The following is an 8,777-nucleotide window of genomic DNA, read 5'->3' as shown; positions in this document are numbered from 1 at the left end:
GTGCATCGTGGATAGAAAAACATTAATCCTGAACTTCAAGGGGGTTTTGGGGCAGAAAACGTGGATAATCTTTTTCCAGCTCAAACCCCCTCAGACATTGACATCTGCCTTCAGGGTTGTCAGGTGAGCTTTTCTTACCACTCCCTTCCTCTATTCTGATAACCTAGATAGTCTTCTTGCTTCTAGCTGCCTCAGCTCCGTTCAGCTTCCGTGTTGCCACCAGAACACCAGGGCTGAAACCAAGCCCTGCTCGTGCCCCTTCTTCCCTACTCATTAATTGCCTTTAACAATTTTCCTTCACTTCAGATTAATGTCCAAAGTACCACTTCATCCTCAACTCTCAGGTTTCCCTTGCACTTAGTTTACTTCAGCACACTGATTCTTCATATGCTGTCAGCACTGTGGGCATTGCATGCTTACAGTTCCCTCTGCCTAGAATTCCTTCCCTTCTCTACCTGCTTGGTGAAACACCCTTCCTGTCCTGGAAGGATGGCTTACGTGCTGCTCATGGAATGTTACTTATCCTCTCAGTCTGAAAGATGATCTTCCTTGTTTTGGGGAAGGAAAATTTCAATTTGCTATTGAAATTCTCTTCTTAACTAGTTTGTAAGCTCTTGGGTATAAGGATCATGTCTTCATTTTTATCTACTCGGTACTTTGCATATACCTTTCAAGGTAGTAGATACTCATTAAATACTCGGTAACGGTGATTTTAGAGAAGTGTGACTAGGAATCAGTAAGTTGGGCTTTTCTTTTTATGACTCACTCTCACTTTGGCTTTTACTAGCTGCATGCCCTTAAGTGTTCCTTGAATGCTTTGTCATAGTTGCAGAAAGTCTCATTTGTATGCTCCAGAGTCAGTTAATGTTAGGGCCCAAGAAAGTAGTGTTGAAGATGAATTTTCCTTTAGTACATAGACTCCATGGCCTGGGAAAAGGAAATCTGGATATCTTGTAGCCCAGGGCTGATGAATTTGGTGGCTTACTGTCTCAGTTATCAGAACTGACTAAGATTATATTGCACTTCAGTTATGTTTAGCTTTTTCTCTAGCTTTTAAGAAAGATCATTTCTGTTATTGCTTTTTAACCATACATGTGGTTTGTGACTAGAACTCATGAGCTCCCCATCAATCACTTGAGAAAGAAAGGAAATAGAAAGGACTTCTCTGATGATCCAGTGGTTAAGAATCTGCCTGCCAATGCAGGGGACGTGGGTTAAATCCTTGATATGGGAAGACCCCCACATGTCACTGGGCCACGAAGTCCATGCACCACAACTACTGAGCCCATGCTCTGCAACAAAGAAGCCACCACAATGAGAAGCCCGTTCACCCCAACTGGAGAGTATCCCCTACTCAACTGCAACCAGAGAAAGCCTGCGTGCAGGAATGAAGACCCAGAGTGGCCAAAAATAAGTAAATAAATAACACATATATATAAAAGAAATAGGAAGAGAGTTACATTTACTTGCAAGTCCCTCAAGTCTGGTAGAGTTTTCATAGCAACCATGGTTGAAATCATGCGGAGTGGCACTTATTTCAGAATGAGAATTGTTATTTTCAGTCCCTTTCTGAAAATTTTCAAGATATGGTGGTAATACATTCTTTTTTAAAAAGCTCTAGTATACTAAAGACGACATCTGAGTCAGGATTAAAGTAATTGTCCATTGAGACAATGTTCTTCCCTAGGATCAGTGTCACCCACTGTTAAATACAATAGTGCATTAAGACCCATTGTGAATGCTTTTGTTTGCTCTAATGAAAAAATTAAAAGTTTTTATTGAAATATAGTTGACTCACTATGTTGTGTTGGTTTCAGGTGTATGACAGAGAATCAGTTATACATACACATATATCCACTCTTAGATTCTTTCCCCTGTAGGTCATTACAGAGTATTGAGTCAAGTTCCCTTTGCTCTACAGTAGGTCCTTATTATCTATTTTATATTTAGTAGTGTGTATATGTCAATCCCAATCTCCCAGTTTATCCCTCTCTCCCTACCCCCCCCCATTATCATAAGTTTTGTTTGCTTTTTAATTTTTTCTCTTACGTGTGTTCTGCCATGGCACCTGTTACAGGAAAAAAAGTCATTGAAGCGATTTCTGTAAATGCTTTATCTGGCTGCATAGCAGCATGGGACCACTAGAGGGTGGGGCTGTTCTAGGAACTACTGCTCAGATTTCCTAGTAGCCAGCTGCTGCTGCTGCTAAGTCGCTTCAGTCGTGTCCGACTCTGTGAGACCCCATAGACGGCAGCCCACCAGGCTCCCCTGTCCCTGGGATTCTCCAGGCAAGATACTGGAGTAGGTTGCCGTTGCCTTCTCTGTCTAGTAGCCAGACATACATAAATGAAGACAATCAAGGGACATTTTAGTTAAAGAGTCTAAACATATACCCAATACAAAGATTTTTGGGACTGTAGAAAAATAGCTGTTTGGGTAGGCAGAAAATGAAGAACAGAGTAATACTTTCTTCAAATTTTAATACTTAAATAAACCTTTTTTGTGCTTAGTTGCTCAGTTGTGTCTGACTCTGCGATACCAGGGACTGTAGCCCACCAGGCTCCTCTGTCCATGGGATTCTCCAGGCAAGAATACTGGAGTGGGTTGTCATTTCCTCCTCCAGGGAATCTTCCCAACCCAGGAATCAAACCCAGGTCTCCTGCATTGCAGGTGGATTCTTTACCATTTGAGACACCAGGCAAGTCCAAATAAGTCTTTGAAGGGGGGATATACATATTAATTTGGATGACCCTGCCCCCACCTTCCACAGATGGAGGAGCCTGGTGGGGGCTACAGTCCATGGGGTTGCCAAGAGTCACACACGACTGAGAAGCTAACACTTTTCTTTTCCCCTTCCTCAGTCCCACCAAAATAGGTGAATAATGGGCAGTAAACAGTACTGGTAACAAATATGAACTTGAGAGGAGACAGATTGCCTTGGCACAAAATTTTGTCTGCCACTTTCTGGCTTTTTGACCTTGGACAAGTTAACTTTTGTTTGCCTCAGTTTTCTCATATGCAAAGTGAGGATACTAGTTCCTACTTTATACAGTTGTCAGAATTCTGTTCAGTTCAGTTAAGTCGCTCAGTCGTGTCCAACTCTTTGTGACCCCATGGACTACAGCACGCCAGGCTTCCCAGCCCATCACAAACTCCCGGAGTTTGCTCAAATGCATGTCCATCAAGTCGGTGATGCCATCCAACCATCTCATCCTCTGTTGTCCCCTTCTTCTCCTGCCTTCAATCTTTCCCAGTATCAGTGTCTTTTCCAATGAGTTGGCTCTTGGCATCAGGTGGCGAAAATATTGGAGAATCAGCTTCAGCATCAGTCCTTCCAATGCATATTCAGGACTGATTTCCTTTAGGACTGACTGGTTTGATCTCCTTGCAGACCAAGGGACTCTCAAGTGTCTTCTCCAACACCACAGTTCAAAAGAGTAAGTTAAAAACTTAAAGTGCTTAGAACAAGACCTGGTGTATGGTAAACTCTCTTACTGCTTTTGCTAATGCTACTCGGCTGGCTCTTCTTTTAATTTATTTTTTATTGGAGTAGAGTTGCTTTATACTGTTGTGTCAGTTTCTGCTGCACAGCAAAGTGAATCAACCATACATGTACATATATTCCCTCTTTTCAATTGGCTGGCTATTCTAATCCTGGCTATCAACATGTGCAATAAGATAGTAAGTATTAGGGCAAAATGATTAGAATTCCTTTCCTTTAAAAAAATTAATTAAAAATAGAACTGCCATACAACCCAGCAATCCCATTCCTAGGCATACACACTAAGGAAACCAGAATTGAAAGAGACATGTGTACCCCAATGTTCATTGCAGCACTGTTTACAACAGCTAGGACATGGAAGCAACTTAGATGTCCATTGGCAGATGAATGGAAAAGAAAGTCATGGTACATATACACAATGGAATATTACTCAGCTATTAAAAAGAATGCATTTGAGTCAGTTCTAATGAGGTAGATGAAACTGGAGCCTATTATACAGGGTGAAGTAAATCAGAAAGAAAAACACCAATACAGTATATTAACATATATATATGGAATTCAGAAAGATGGTAATGACAACCTTGTATGCGAGACAGCAGAAGAGACACAGATATAAAGAACAGACTTTTGGATTCTGGGAGAAGCCAAGGGTGGGATGATTTGAGAGAATAGCAATGAAATATGGATATTACCATATGTGAAATAGATGACCAGTCCAAGTTTGATGCATGAATCAGGGGACTCAAAGATGGTGCACTGGGCCAACCCAGAGTGATGGGATAGGGAGGGAGGTGGGAGAGGGGGTTCGGGATGGGGGACACATGTACAACCATGCCTGATTCATGTCAATGTATGGCAGAAACCACCACAATATTGTAAAATAATTAGCCACCAGTTTAAATAAATAAATTAATAAAAATTAATTTTATTGGCATTTATTTGACATTTAATTAACTGTAAATGTTTAGATGTTAAAAAATGTTGATTTGATACATTTTTTTGCACTAGCTAGTGTTAGCTAATACTTCTGTCATGTCATGTAGTTGTCATTTCTTTTTTTTTTTTTTTTTTTGTGGTGAGAACAATTAAGACCTAATCTGTTAGCAACTGTGAAGTTTATAATATTGTCTGTACAGGCTTCGGAGAAGGCAATGGCACCCCACTCCAGTGTTCTAGCCTGGAAAATCCTATGGATGGAGGAGCCTGGTGGGCTGCAGTCCATGGGGTCGAGAAGAGTCAGATACGACTGAGCGACTTCACTTTCACTTTTCACTTTCATGCATTGGAGAAGGAAATGGCATCCCACTCCAGTGTTCTTGCCTGGAGAATCCCAGGGATGGGGGACCCTGATGGGCTGCCGTCTATGGGGTCGCACAGAGTCGGACATGACTGAAGCGACTTAGCAGTGTACAGGCTTACCTCCTTTTATCACACTTGCAGATACTACGTTTTTTATGAATTGAAGATTTGTAGCATCCATTCATCTAGGAAGTCTATCAGTGCCATTTTCCAACAGCACTGTGATGATTTGCTCACTTGGTGTCTCTCTGTCATGTTTTGGTAATATTCACAATATTTTAAACTTTTTTCATCATTACTGTATTTGTTATAGCATCTGTGTGATATTACTACTGTGACTCACTGTAGGCTCAGATGATAGTTAATATATTTTTTAGCAATGAAGTATTCTAAAATTAAGGTGTGTATATTTTTCAAGGTGTTTTTCACTAGAGTACAGTATAGTGTAGACATTGGGCTTCTCTGGTGGCTCATTGGTAAAGAACCTGCCAACCAATGCAGGAAACATAAGAGACACAGTTCGATCCCTGGGTTGGGAAGACCCCTTGGAAGAGGGCATGGTAACCCACTCCAGTATTCTTGCCTGGAGAATCCCATGGACAGAGGAGCCTGGAGGGCTACAATCCATGGAGTTGCAATGAGTCAGACACGACTGAAGTGACTTAGTACACATGAATAGTGTACATATAACTTCTATATGTATTGGGAAACCAAAAATTCTTGTAACTTTGTTGCAATATTCGTTTATTCTGGTTATCTGGAACTGAAACTGGTTTCTGAAACTAGAACTGATTTCTCCAAGATATGCCTTTAATGATTGTGTGGGGCATTAGATTTCCAGAACTTAATTTATCTACTGATTGAAAGTTTACACCTTTAAACTGCATCTCCCCAGTTCCTCCACCTGCTAGCTTCTGGTAACCACCAGTCTATTCTCTTTTTCTACAAGTTTGGCTTTTTTAGATTACATGTATAAGTGGTATCATGAAATACAGTATTACTCTTTCTCAAACTTTTCTCACCTAGCATAACAATTTCAAGGTCTGTCCATGTTGTTACAAATGGCAGAATTTCCTTCTTTCTCATGGCCAAATAGTATTCTTTTGCATATGTATACCACATCTTCTTTATCTATTCACCGCAAATGGACTCTATGGTTGTTCCATATCTTGCTATTGTGACTAATGCTGCAATAAACAAGGGAGTGCAAATATCTGTTCAGTATCCTGTTTTCATTTCCTTTGGGTATATACCCAGAAGAGGAATTCCTGACTCATATGGTAGTTCTATTTTTAATCTTTTAAGAAACTTCCATACTGTTTTCCATAAGACTGCACCAATTTGCATTTCCACCAAGAGTGTGCAAGGGATTCCCCTTGATCCACACCTCCCCAACATTTGTTATCTTTTTTCTTTTGAATTTTGGTTATTCTAACAGATGTGCAGTGATATCTCCTTGTGGCTTTAATTTGCATTTCCCTGGTGATTAGTCATGTTGAGCATCATTTCATATATGTCCTAAGCATCACACTTGCAGTCTGGGCCCCAACCCTAGGTATCAGAACAGCATGAAATGGAAGTGGTTTCTTTGTGGTCTTGAGTCATACTGAGTTAGTCAGTTGCTTGTGACTCAAAAAAAAAAAAAAAAAATCTGTTGGCCATCTGTATGTCTTCTTTAGAAAAATGTCTATTTAGTGCTTCTGCCCATTAAAAAAATCAAATTGTTTTTAGTTTTTTTGTGTGTTGTTTTGTTATTGAGTTGTATAAATTCTTTAAATATTTTGGATATTAACTTCTTATCAGATATATGGTTTGCAAATATTTTCTCCTCATCTGTAGGTTGTCTTTTCTTTTGTAGATTGTGTCTTTTGCTGTGCAGAAGCTTTTAAATTTGATGTAGTCCCACTTGTTGATTTTTACTTCTGTTGCTTGTGCTTTTGGTGTGATATCTGAAAAACTGTGGTCAAAACCAATGTTAAGAATCTTCCTCCCTGTGGTTTCTTCTAGGAGTTTCATGATATTACGTCTTATGTTTAAGTCTTTAATCTATTTCAAGTTAATTTTGGGAGTGGTGTCAGTGGTCCAATTTAATTTTCTGCATGTGATTATCAGTTTTCCTACTGAAGAGTTTTGTTGAAAAGACTGTCCTTTTCTATTTAGTATTCTTGGCTCCCTTGTTAAATATAGGTTGACTGTAAATGCAGAAGCTTATTTCTGGGATCTCTACTTAGTTCCATTATTCTATGTGTCTCTTTTTATGCCAGTACTATCCTCTTTTAATTATGATAGCTTTGTAATATAATTTGAAACTAGGAAGTGTTACACCACTGGCTTTGTTTTTTTCCTCATGGTTGCTTTGGGTATTACTTTTTTGTGGTATTTTGTGATTTTACACAAATCTTAGGATTCCTTTTTTTCTATTTCTGTGAAGAATGCCATTGGGATTTTGATAGAGGTTGTGTTGAATCTATAATTGGCTTGGGTAGTACGGATGTCTTAACAATATTAATTCTTCAATTAATTAACAATATTAATTAACAATATTAATCCATGAACACTAGATAGCTTTCAATTTTTGTGTGTCTTCAGTTTCTTTAATCAAAGTTGTAGTTTTTGGTATGTAGAAATTTCACCCCCTTAGTTGAATTTATTCCTAAGTATTTTATTGTTTTTGGTGTTATTGTGAATGGGATTTTTAAATTTCTTTTTTGGTTGTTTTATTGTTATATGGAAAGGAAACTGATTTTTATATGTTTATTTTATAACTTGCAACTTTACTGAAATGATTTATTAGTTCTAACAGTTTTTTTGTGTGGAGTTCTTAGGATTTTCTATATATAAGATCATATCATCTGCAGAGAAAATTTTGCTTCTTCTTTTCTGATTTGAATGACCTTTATTTTCTTTTCTTGCCCAATTGCTCTGTCTAGGACTTCTAGTACTCTGTTGAGCAGGAATGGTGAGAGTGGGCCCCCTTGTCTTGTTCCTGATCTTAGAGGAAAAGCTTTCAGCCTTTAATCACTGAGTATGATGTTAGCCTGGTCCTGTCATACATGACCTTTATCATGTTTAGGTGTGTTCCTTCATACCCAATTTGTTGAGAGTTTTTATCCTGAAAGGATGTTGTAATTAGTCAAATGCTTTTCCTGTATCCATTGAGATAATCCTGTGATTTTCACCTTTTATTTGATTAATGCAGTGTGTCACAGATAATAATTTGTATACGTTGAACCATCTTTTACCCTAGGGATGAATCACACTTGATCATGGTGTACAGTCCTTTAAATGTGTTATTAAATTTGGCTTGCTAGTATTTTATTGAGAATTTTGTATCCATATACATAAGTGATGCTGGCATTTTCTTGTAGCATCTTCATCTTCGGTATCAAAGTAATGCTGGCCTTATAAAATGGGTTCTAGAGTGTTGCCTCCTCTTGAAATTTTGAGAAGAGTTTGAGAAGGATTGCTGCTAATTTTTTAAAAAAATGTTGGATGGATATTTGGGAAACCATCTGGTTTGAGCCTTTTCTTTTTGGTAAGTTTATGATTACTGATTCAGTCTACTTATTTGCTATTGGTCTCTTCAGATTTTCTGTTACTTCCTGTTTCAGTCATGGTAGGCTACATGTTTCTAGGAATTTTTCTATTTTTCCAGGTTATCCAGTTTGTTGGTGTGCAGTTGTTTATAGTAGTCTCTTATGATCCTTTGCATTTCTGTATGATCAGTTGTAATGTCCCAAATTTCATTACTGATTTTATTTATTTGAGTCTTCCCTCTTCTTTTCTTAGTTAATTTTGTTTATTTTTTTTTAATACCAGCTCTTAGTTTTGTTGATCTTTCCTATGGTTTCTCTTTTTCACTCTGACTTTAGATATTTCATTCATTCTACTAACTTTGGGCTTAATTTGTTTTTATTTTTCCAGTTCCTTGAGGTATAAAGTGAGGTTGTTTATTTGAGATATGTCTTTTTCCTTA

Source organism: Bos indicus x Bos taurus, chromosome 5 (assembly GCF_003369695.1).
Source record: "Bos indicus x Bos taurus breed Angus x Brahman F1 hybrid chromosome 5, Bos_hybrid_MaternalHap_v2.0, whole genome shotgun sequence".
NCBI classification, from domain to species: domain Eukaryota; kingdom Metazoa; phylum Chordata; class Mammalia; order Artiodactyla; family Bovidae; genus Bos; species Bos indicus x Bos taurus.
The sequence above is the reverse complement of the archived record's forward strand: the minus strand, read 5'-3'. Positions refer to the sequence as shown.